Here is a 12,560-nt window from a genome sequence, read left to right as displayed (position 1 = left end):
GCAAAAATCTGATTCAGGCTGAAAAAGGACTGCTGATGCTGTTGGATTCTGACCTCCCTGTACTCAAAGTTGATTTTCTGGAGCTACAGAACTCAAATTGGCGCGCTTCTAATTGCGTTGGAAAGTAGACATCCAGGGCTTTCCAGAAATATATAATAGTTCATAATTTGCTCAAGGATAGATGACGTAAACTGGCGTTCAACGCCAGTTCTCTGCCCAATTCTGGCGTCCAGCGCTAGAAAAGGATTAAAAGTTGGAGTTCAACGCCAGAAATGGATCCAAACCTGGCGTTGAACGCCCAAAACAGCCTTATGCACGTGAATTGTTTAAGTCTCAGTCCCAGCACACACCAAGTGGGCCCCAGAAGTGGATCTCTGCACCACCCATCATAGTTTACTCATTTTTTGTAAACATAGGCTACTAGTTTAGTATTTAAACAACTTTTAGAGACTTATTTTGTATCTCATGACATTTTAGATCTGAACTTTGTACTCTTTGATGGCATGAGTCTCTAAACTCCATTGTTGGGGGTGAGGAGCTCTGCTGTGTCTCGATGAATTAATGCAAGTATTTCTGTTTTCCATTCAAACATGCGTGTTCCTATCTAAGATATCCATTCGCGCCTAACTATGGAGAAGGTGATGATCAGTGACACTCATCACCTTCCTCAATCCATGAACGTGTGTCTAACAATCACCTCCGTTCTACATCAGATTGAATGAATATCTCTTAGATTCCTTAATCAGAATCTCCGTGGTATAAGCTAGATTGATGGCGGCATTCATGAGAATCCGGAAAGTCTAAACCTTGTCTGTGGTATTCCGAGTAGGATTCAGGGATTGAATGACTGTGACGAGCTTCAAACTCGCGAGTGCTGGGCGTAGTGACAGACGCAAAAGGAGGGTGAATCCTATTCCAGCATGATCGGGAACCTCAGATGATTAGCCGTGCTGTGACAGAGCATTTGGACCATTTTCACAAGAGGAGGGGATGTAACCATTGACAACGGTGATGCCCTAACACACAGCTTGCCATAGAAGGACGTACGTGCGTGAATCAGAGGACAAAGGAAAGCAGAGATTCAGAAGACAAAGCATCTCCAAAACTCCAACATATTCTCCATTACTGCATAACAAGTAACCTTTAACTCATGCTCTCTTGTTTATTCGCAATTCAACTAATAAATGCAATTGACTTCTTGACTAAGAATTGCAAGATAACCATAGATTGCTTCAAACCAACAATCTCCGTGGGATTCGACCCTTACTCACGTAAGGTATTACTTGGACGACCCAGTGCACTTGCTGGTTAGTGGTACGAGTTGTGAAAAGTGTGATTCACAATTCGTGCACCAATCATCAACCTAAAGAAAACATAAAATAACAATGGAAAACAAATATATAAATATAATTAAATAACATTAGGTTTCCTCCCAATAAGCGCTTCTTTAATGTCAATAGCTTGACAGTGAGCTCTTAGAGAGCCTCAGAGAGATTCAGAGCTTAGCGGTGGCCTCCCAACACCAAACTTAGAAGTTAAATGTGGGGGCTCTGTTTGAGAAAAGCTTTTCATGCTTCCTCTCCATGGTTACAGAAGAAGATCTTTGAACCTTAAACACAAGGTAGTCCTCATTCAATTGAAGGACTAGCTCTCTTCTGTCGACATCAATCACAGCTCTTGCTGTGGCTAGGAAGGGTCTTCCTAGGATGATGGATTCATCCTCATCCTTTCCAATGTCTAGGATTATGAAATTAGCAGGGATGTACTGGCCTTCAACCTTCACCAAGACATCCTCTACGAGTCCATAAGCCTGTTTCCATGAATTGTTTGCCATCTCTAGTGAGATTCTTGTAGCTTGTACCTCAAAAATCCCTAGTTTCTCTATTACAGAGAGGGGCATGAGGTTTATACTTGACCCCAGGTCACACAGAGCCTTCTTAAAGGTCATGGTGCCTATGGTACAAGGTATTAAGAACTTTCTAGGATCCTGTTTCTTCTGAGGTAATTTCAGTTGAACCAGATCATTCAGTTCGTTGATGAGCAATGGAGGTTCATCCTCCCAAGTCTCATTACCAAATAACTTAGCATTCAGCTTCATGATTTCTCCTAGATACTGAGCAACTTGCTCTTCAATAATATCTTCTTCCTCTTCAGAGGAAGAATACTCATCAGAGCTCATGAATGGCAATAGTAAGTTTAGTAGAATCTCTATGGTCTCTGTATGAGCCTCAGATTCCTCTGGTTCCTCATTGGGGAACTCCTTGGAGGCCAGTGGACATCCATTGAAGTCTTCCTCACTGGAAATCACTGCCTCTTCCTCCTCTCTAGGTTCGGCCATGTTGGACGTGTTTATGGCCTTGCATTCTCTTTTTGGATTCTCTTCTGTATTACTTGGGAGAGTACTTGGAGGGAGTTCAGTAACTCTCTTACTCAGCTGACCCACTTGCACCTCCAAATTTCTAATGGAGGACCTTGCTTCAGTCATGAAACTAAGAGTGGTCTTAGATAGATCAGAGACTACAGTTGCTAAGTCAGAGTGGCTCTGCTTAGAATTCTCTGTTTATTGCTGAGAAGATGATGGAAAAGGTTTGCTATTGCCGAACCGTGTTCTCCCACCATTATTATTATTGAAGCCTTGATTAGGCTTCTGTTGATCCTTCCATAAGAGATTAGGATGATTCCTCCATGAAGGATTGTAAGTGTTTCCATAGGATTTTCCCATGTAATTCACTTCTTCCATTCCAGGATTCTCAAGGTCATAGGCTTCTCCTTAGAGGAGGCTTCCTTAGTACTGCCGGATGCAGCTTGCATTCCAGTCAGACTCTGAGAAATCATATTGACTTGCTGAGTCAATATTTTATTCTGAGCCAATATGGCATTTAGAGTATCAATCTCCAAAACTCCTTTCTTCTGAGTTGTCCCATTATTCACAGGATTCCTTTCAGAAGTGTACATGAATTGGTTATTTGCAACCATTTCAATGAGTTCCTGGGCTTCTTCAGGCATCTTCTTCAGATGAAGAGATCCACCAGCAGAGTTGTCCAATAACATCTTGGACAGTTCAGACAGACCATTATAGAATATGCATATGATGCTCCATTCTGAAAGCATGGCAGAAAGACACCTTCTGATCAATTGCTTGTATCTTTCCTAAGCTTCATAGAGGGATTCGCCTTCCTTCTGTCTGAAGGTCTAGACTTCCACTCTAAGCTTACTCAATTTTTGAGGTGGAAAGAACTTTGACAAGAAGGCATTGACTAACTTTTCCCAAGAGTTCAGGCTTTCTTTAGGTTGTGAGTCCAACCATGTCCTAGCTCTGTCTCTTACAGCAAAAGGGAAGAGCATAAGTCTGTAGACCTCAGGGTCAACCCCATGGGTTTTAACAGTGTAATAGATTTGCTAGAATTCAGCTAAAAATTGATGAGGATCTTCTAATGAAAGTCCATGATGCTTGCAATTCTGCTGCATTAGAGAAACTAATTGAAGCTTAAGCTCAAAGTTGTTTGCTCCAATTGCAGGAATTGAGATGCTTTTTCACAGAAGTCAGAAGAGGGTGCATGATGCCAGGGCATTTTGGCCAGTTTTACTGACCTTTTCTTTACTGTTTTAGGGTAGTTTCATGCATTTTCTTAGTAAATAAGCAAGTTTTGGGTAGAAATTCACTTACATCTTGATTCAAGCAAACATTGTGAACTTTACATGATTTTATGAGAATTATGCATGATCTCATGATTTAGAACCAAGCTTTGATGCACTTTATTTGCTTGATTTCAGGACAAAGGAAGCAAGGAAGAGCCACGTTAGTAGCCACGTTAGTCTAACTAACGTGGAATGGGAGCTAGCTTGCAACGTTAATGGAAAAAGTGATCACCAATAACGCCTTCGAAAGCCATCATAGCCCACGTTAGTGGCCACATTAATTACATAAATGTGGAAGCTAACGTGGAGGAAAAGGGAAGCTCCAACGTTAGTAGTAAAAGTGAATACCACTAACGTTCCAAAAGGGCACAATTGGCCACATTAAGAGTCACGTTAATTACATTAACGTGAACTCTAACGTGGGAGGAGCAAGGAATCGCCAACGTTAGTGACACTCACCTTTGTCACTAACGTTGGACTAAGCCAATATTGCCCACGTTAGTTGCCATGTTAATTACATCAACGTGGAAGCTAACGTGGAGGAAAGAAATGATGGGCCAACGTTAGTGACACTCACCTTTGTCACTAACGTTGGAGATGGCAATCACCACCACGTTAGTGGTCACGTTAATGCAATTAACGTGAGGCACTAACGTGGGAAGAAGGGGCATTTGAAGCATTAGCGACAAAGGTAAGTGTCACTAACGCTCTCGAAGCTTAGGCATGCCCACGTTAAGGGTCACGTTAGTTATACTAACGTGGGGAAAAGGGGCAATAAGCAACGTTATTGGAAAAGGTGAATGCCAATAACGTTTGCGAAGGACCAAGAGGCAACGTTAGTGGTCACGTTAGTGCCACTAACGTTGAAGTTAACGTGGATCATTTTTGGCTTGGAACATTAGTGAAAAAGGTGATCGTCACTAACGTTCTCGAACCCACATTTTCACTTAACGTTAACACCACTAACGTCCTAACTAACGTCCATGCCTAACTCACACTTTTTCTACAAGCAAAGCTGAGCCCATTGAAGACTGTAACTGCTTCAACTAAAGATCCAAAGGCCCATATCCAAGACTTGAAGAGCCAACTAGAAGATCAGAAGAGTAGTATATATAGGAGTAGTTTTGAACTAGTAGGGAGCTTTTGGCATTTTGGAGAACTACACTCTGTATATTTTACTTTCTCTGCAACTTCTAGTTTTATTTTGAAAATGTACTTTTCATTTATGCTTTCCATTTCCAGAGCTATAAACAGCTAAACCCCTTTCATTGGGTTAGGGAGCTCTGTTGTAATTTGATGGATCAATAATAGTTTTCATTATTCTTCTTCTTTCTTTTCTCTTGATTTTACTAGAAAGCTTTCAATCTTCATCCTATTGGGTAGTTGTCTTGGAAAAGAAGCTATTCATACTTAGATCTCTTCGGAACCTTGGAAGAGAAATGAAGAGATCATGCTAGAAATGCTTTCTCATATTGGACCAAATTGGGGTTTGGCTGGATATAGTGACATATAATCCTACCAACACTTTGATTTGGGAATACATGTGGTATAATCAGTGACCATACTTTATCTCTTTTCATGAGCAATTAGACCAAGGAATTGGCTATTGATCAAGATTTGAGAGATTGGGTTGCCAAGGAATTGGAATCCAATCACTTAAGATTGCCAAGGAGATCAATGAATGCATTGATTGAGGAAGAGATGAAAATGAACTTGATCCGGAGAATACAACATCTCCTGAGCCCAATGAATCCCTCATTTCTGATCTTACCCATTCTCTTTACTTTCTGCCATTTACTTTTATGTTCATTTCCCCAAATTCCCATTTAAGATTCTGCAATTTACTTTCCGCCATTTATATTTTGCTCTTTATTTCCAGCATTTACACTTTCTGTTATTTACTTTCCCGCCATTTACGTTTCTGCAAATATCAACTCAATTTCTACTTAGCTCAACTAGAACATTCCTCTGATTAAAGTTGCTTGACCAATCAATCCCTGTGGGATTCGACCTCACTCTTTTGTGAGTTATTACTTGACGACAATTCGGTATACTTGCCGAAGGGAAATTTGTTGAGAGACAAGTTTCCGTTCATTAAGTTTATGGGGCCGTTGCCGGGGATTGATTTTGTATCAACAATGATTAAATTGGTGGATAACTAGATTGAGCAATTTTCTTTTGTTTGATTTAATTTAATTTGAGTGATTTACTTTCAGTTTTAGTTATTTTCTTCCCTTTACCCCTTACCCGTTGTGGTGTTATATTTAATTTTTTTACAATTCAGTTCACTAACCCACTAACTATTTGATATATTGCATCACTCACCCTAACATCATTCCTAACCAGAGTAAACTCCATTGAACTTCTCTCTTGCTTTTTGCTCTGTTGGTTGTATGACAGGTAGAAGAAACGGGGCTTCAACTTCCTTTGATTCTGAACCTGAGAGGACCTTCCTTAGATTAAGGAGGGAAGCAAGAGGAAAGAGAGTCGTTAGTGCTGAGGAAGAGGAGTATTTTGAACCAGACATGGATGAGAATATGGAGAACCATCATGAAGAAGAGGCTCACAACCATGGCAGAGAAGGTCCAGTGAATCATGCTGGACAAGAGAGAAGAGTTTTAGGCTCTTATATAAATCCAAACCCAGGAAACTGTGGAAGTAGCATCCAAAAACCAACCATACATGCCAATAACTTTGAACTAAAGCCACAGCTCATCACCCTTGTTCAGAACAATTGTTCATTCGAAGGAAGTGTCCAAGAAGATCCCAATCAACATCTAACCACCTTCCTGAGGATATGTGATACTGTGAAGTCTAATGGTGTTCATCCTGACACCTATAGATTGCTTTTGTTCCCCTTTTCACTAAAGGACAAAGCATCTAAATGGCTAGAATCTTTCCCGAAGGAGAGTTTAACAACCTGGGAAGATGTGGTGAACAAATTCTTGGCAAGATTCTATCCTCCTCAAAGAATCAACAGGTTGAGAGCTGAGGTACAAACCTTCAGGCAACAAGATGGTGAAACTCTCTATGAAGCATGGGAGAGGTTTAAGGACTTGACAAGAAGGTGCCCGCCAGATATGTTCAATGAATGGGTGCAATTACACATTTTCTATGAAGGTCTTTCTTATGAATCAAAGAAGGCAGTAGACCACTCATCTGGGGGGTCTCTGAACAAGAAGAAGACCATTGAAGAAGCCATAGATGTCATTGAGACTGTAGCTAAGAATGACTACTTCTATGCTTCTGAAAGAGGCAACACTAGAGGAGTGATGGAGCTAAACAAGGTGGATGCACTGCTGGCTCAAAACAAGATGATCACTAAGCAGCTGGCTGACCTTACCAAGAAGATGGAAAGGAACCAAGTAGCAGCAATCACTACCTCATCAGCAGCTCAAGAAGGAGTGAATGCAGAGGCAAAGGATGATCAGGAACAAGCCAACTACATTGGAAACTCACATAGGCAGACCCATGATCCATACTCCAAAATTTATAATCCTGGTTGGAGGAACCACCCAAACTTTGGGTGGGGAAATCAACAAGATCAAGGCCAAGATCAGAGATGTCACAACCCCAACAACAATGCAGCTCACCAACATTCCACACAGAGATCATATCAGCACCCACCTAACAACACCTCTCAACATCCATATCAAAACCAAAATGGCCCTTCTCATCCCTCCAATCTCAATTCACCATCATCCGAAGATAGACTCTCAAGGATTGAGACTCTACTTAAACGTATATGCAAAGAAGTTCAAGACAGTAAAATGTTCCGAGAGGAAGTGCGGTCCAATATGCAGAATCAAGATGCTGCCATCAAGAAACTTAAGACACAAATTGGCTACTGATGACAAGTCATCATAGCCTATTTTAGCTAGTCTTTTTCTTTAGTTTTCATTAGAATTATGCACTTTCTTGAGCTACAAGCAAGCTAATTGAGTAGATTTTCATGTTTCCCTTGATTGAACCAACCATATGTGAATTCATGCCATTTCATGAGGTTTTGTGCTATATTTGTTGCATACTATGAAAGAATGAATATCTCATGATTTTGAGCATAGCTTTGATTAGTTTGGTTGATTAATGATAGGTGAAGAAAGCTTGGAGAAAGGTTGAAGCAAAGAGGAATGGCTAGAAGTGAAGAATGGAAGTTGATCTTGGAGGCATGAAGTTAGCCCCAACGTTAGCCCCCTAACTTGGAGGCTAACGTTGGGCATGAAGTACCCCCTGGGCTCCCCACGTTTGAGCCAACGTTAGCCCCCTAACTTGGAGGCTAACGTTGGCACATGACATTGCAAGGAAGAGGCCAACGTTAGCTCCAACGTTAGCCCCCTAACTTGGAGGCTAACGTTGGAACTTGAAATTCATCCCTGGGCAAGCCAACGTTTGCGCCAACGTTAGCCCCCTAACTTGGAGGCTAACGTTGGCACATGAGTTATTAAGTGGGAGAAGGCCAACGTTTGCGCCAACGTTAGCCCCCTAACTTGGAGGCTAACGTTGGCACATGAATCACAAAGGGAGGGGCACCAACGTTTGCGCCAACGTTAGCCCCCTAACTTGGAGGCTAACGTTGGCACCACTAGCACTAAGCAAGGCCAACGTTAGGGTCAAAGTTAGACCCCTAACGTTGGCACCAACGTCCAAACCAGAAATCATGCTTGCTGCTATGAAAAGTTGGGGTCAAAGTTAGACCCCTAACTTTGGCCTTAACGTTGGGACCAACTTTGGCTAACTTCAAAACCGGTTCAATTGGTTCACTTCGGTTCTTCTTCAAACTTCAAGAGCAATCAACCAAGGCCTCTTTCAACCCAATTCCACCAAGAACAAAGGCCCAACTCAAGGCTTGAAGATCATTTTGGAAAGTGTATAAATAGGATAGAATTCAAGTTATTAGGAGAGCTTTCCTTTTAGAATTTTCATAATAGTTTTTGGGAAGCTTTTGTTACTGAGTAAACTTGAATTTCTTTGTTTCCTTTTACTTACAATTTCATTTTAATTTTATCTTGGATCTTGGATTGGAGAATTGAAGAAATTCTGTTTCAATCTCAATCTTGGATCTCTCTGTTTCTTTACTTTACTGTTAATTGAATTTCATTTCCGGTTCATTGTTCTTCATCTCTTTTCTTTGCAATTTACAATTTCCTTGCTATTGTTCTTGTTGGATCTAGGAAGGCATTGAGATCTAGACTTGGTTTTCTAGTCTCTGGGTCCTGAGATCTGAATTTTTCATTTCAATTCCCTGTTTATTGCTTTTTCTGTTCATTTACTTTACTGCTTCAAGATCCGGTTCAATCCAAATTCCCTTTCCCTCTTCTGTTTGATGCAATTTAGTTTTTCTTTGTTTAAATTCTGCAAATCCATTCCCCAATTCCCTTTACATTTCAAGCAATTTATATTCCTTGCACTTTAAGATTCCGCAATTTACATTTCTTGCACTTTAAGTTTCTGCCATTTAATTTCTTGTTCTTTAAGTTTCAGCAATTTATTTCTTGTTCTCTTTACTTCAATGCAATTTACATTCTGCAAGTCACACAATCATCAACCAAATCTTGATTCGCTTGACTAAATCAACCACTAAACTAAAATTGCTCAATCCTTCAATCCCTGTGGGATCGACCTCACTCCCGTGAGTTTTTATTACTTGATACGACCTGGTACACTTGCCGGTTAGTTTTGTGATGTTTTGTGAGAGATTCGTTTCTCATCAAAATATCTCATCAAGTTTTTGGCGCCGTTGCCGGGGATTGATTAGATTGACAATGATTAAGCGAGGTGGTAATCTAGATCAAGCACTTTTTCTTTAATTTTGACTAACCCACTAACTGTTTGAATTTTTGCTTAAGCTAACTAAAACTTCATTCTAGCAGTAGATTGAAGTGTAACTGGTTGTGTGCTCTTATGTTCTGCTTGTATGTCAGGTACAAGAAGAGCCATACCTAATTTTCATGAACAAGACGAAAGAACTCTCAGGAGGTTAAGAAGAGCTGAAAGAGGGAAAAGTATTGTTGGAGAAGAGGAATCAGACGAAGAATTCCACGAGATGGAAGGAGATACATCTAATCCAGAAGGAGGAGTCAACAATCAACCACAACAGAGGAGAGTATTGGCTTCCTATACCTTTGCAAATGCTAGACATTGTGGAAGCAGCATTCTCACCCCTAATGTCAATGCAAATAACTTTGAACTGAAGCCACAACTCATCACATTGGTCCAGAACAATTGCTCATTTGGGGGAGGACCATTGGAGGATCCAAATCAACATCTATCTACCTTCTTAAGGATCTGTGACACTGTCAAATCCAATGGCGTGAATCCTGAAACTTACAAGCTTCTGCTGTTCCCGTTCTCATTAAGGGATAAGGCTGCACAATGGCTTGAAACTTTTCCCCAAGGAAGTATCACTAGTTGGGATGACTTGGTGACTAAATTTCTAGCTAAATTCTATACACCCCAAAGAGTCATCAGGCTGAAAACCGAGGTGCAGACATTCACACAATTAGATGCTGAATCCTTGTATGAAGCATGGGAGAGGTACAAAGCCTTAATCAGAAAGTGTCCTCCAGAGATGTTCAATGAATGAGACGTGCTGCAAAATTTCTATGAAGGCCTGACATTGAAATCTCAGGAGGCATTCGATCATTCTGCTGGAGGTTCATTACAACTAATGAAAACTGCTGAGGAAGCTCAGAATCTTGTGGATATGGTGGCCAACAACCAATATTTCTTTGCTCATCAAAGAAGCCGCCAACCATCACAAAGAAGAGGAGTAATGGAGCTAGAAGGAGTGGATTCAATCCTAGCTCAAAACAAGATGATGCAGCAGCAAATTCAACAACAATTTGAGCAAATGGCCAAGAGGATTGATAATCTCCAAGTTGCAGCAGTCAACACTAGCCAACCATCAACCACATGGGCACAGAGTGAAGAAACTCAAGAAGAACAACAACAAGAGCAAGTTCAGTATATACACAACCAAGGACCAAATGAAGTGTATGGTGATACATACAATCCATCCTGGAAGAACCACCCAAACCTCAGATGGGGAGATAACCACACCCAAAACCAACAACCATGGCAGAGGAACTCAAACCAACACAATCCAAGAAACAACCAAAATCACAACCAGCAGCAGACTAACCAAAACCCCTTCAGAAAACCTCAAAACAACTACCCCAACATCAACCAATACCAATCTAATAACCAATCCACCAACCAAAGTGCCTACCATCCACCACCTACATCTCATAACCCACCTCAAGTATCACCTGAAGCCCAAAGAATCACTCACTTGGAAGCCATGATAGACAAAATGTTGAAACACCAAGAAATGGTAGCCAAGAATCAGGAAGCCTCTATAAAGAGCCTAGAGAGACAGATGGGGCAAATCTCCAAGCAAGTATCTGTTGAGAGATCTTCAAACTCACTGCCCAGTGACACAATTCCAAATCCCAAGGAAGAATGCAAGGCAATACAATTGAGGAGTGGGAGAACATTGATAAGCAACAATGACACTACAAGGAAGCAAGCAGAAAACTTCAAAGAACCAACAGAGGATGAGAATCAAACAAAGGCAGATGAGGATAAGGAGCAAGATGTGATGCCAAACAAAGACACTGAGAAACTCAAAGAGAAGAACAACCAGCCACATAGCTCAAGGGAAGTAGCTCAGGGGCAGCAGCAAATAGGAAAAAGCATCACACCCCCACTGCCTTACCCTCAAAGGTTCAACAAAGAGATTAAAGACAAGCATTTCCACAAATTCCTTGAGATTTTTAAGAAGCTGGAAATCAACATTCCCTTAGCTGAAGCACTTGAGCAAATGCCTCTATATTCCAAGTTTCTGAAGGATCTTATCAACAAGAAAAGAAGATGGGATGAGAAAGAAACCATAATGATTGATGAGGAATGCAGGGCCTTGATTCAAAAGGGGCTTCCTCCCAAGCTTGAGGACCCAGGGAGCTTCCTGTTGCCTTGCACCATTGGGAAATTGACAATCACTAAAGCAATGTGTGATCTCGGAGCAAGCATTAACTTAATATCATCTTCCCTGATGAAAAAGCTACATATAGAGGAGGTCAAACCAGTACAAATGTCTCTGGAGCTGGTAGACAAGTCAATGGTATACCCCAGGGGTGTAATTGAAAATCTCTTGGTCAAGGTGGATAGTTTTATATACCCTGCTGATTTTGTGGTTCTAGAATCAAACGATGATGATGGTGACTCTGTTATACTGGGAAGGCCATTCTTGGCCACTGCTAGAGCTATCATAGACGTAGAGGAAGGGGAATTAACTCTAAGGATGCATGACCAGAGCATCACTCTGAAGGTATTACCAGAGGCACAATTCAACAAGGAGAAGAAAGACTATATGAAGAGTGTCCAGGAGAGTCACAGCAACATCCCAATGCTAAGGAATGTGCAGACTGATGAAAAAGCCCCAAAAGAGGATAGTAGAGTATTAGCCACTGGAAAGAGAAGCCCCCAAGGAAAGCCTATGGCCAGAAAAGAAAGATCAACAAAAGGAAAGATGAAACGCAGAAACAAAGCAAAAAGGGGCTGGAAGAATAGAAAGATTCCAACAGAGGGGCTTTCCAAAGGTGACAAAGTGCAACTGATATATCAACAGTTGGGGGCAAATCAAAAAACCGAGGATTACTACACTGTCAGCAACATACTATCATTAGAGCATGCTGAAATTGAACACCAGAGAACAAAGAAGAGGATCACGGTCAGGGGAGACAAATTGAGGCCCTACAAGCACCAACCACCATAAAAGAAAGCTTCAATGTCAAGCTAGTGACAATAAAAGAGCGCTCCATGGGAGGCAACCCATGCTTTAAGATTCTTGTCATTTTACATTCAATAAATTATGATCACTTGATGCATGAATTCTTTTCTCTTTTCATGAACGTGTCCAT

The 12,560-nt window shown here is 41.1% G+C and overlaps 1 non-coding gene across 1 annotated transcript; it reads right to left on the bottom strand.

Moving 5' to 3' along the window:
• Nucleotides 1–6,617: 6,617 nt before the first annotated feature.
• On the bottom strand, nucleotides 6,618–6,724 carry LOC112731144 (small nucleolar RNA R71). Its single transcript, XR_003166935.1, has one exon. It is a non-coding gene; the product is annotated as a small nucleolar RNA R71 (small nucleolar RNA).
• Between the last annotated feature and the right edge of the window lie 5,836 nt (nucleotides 6,725–12,560).

This window comes from Arachis hypogaea, chromosome 12, assembly GCF_003086295.3.
Source record: "Arachis hypogaea cultivar Tifrunner chromosome 12, arahy.Tifrunner.gnm2.J5K5, whole genome shotgun sequence".
Lineage (NCBI taxonomy): Eukaryota > Viridiplantae > Streptophyta > Magnoliopsida > Fabales > Fabaceae > Arachis > Arachis hypogaea.
Note: the sequence above shows the minus strand (reverse complement) of the source record. Positions and strands in the feature narration are given on the sequence as shown.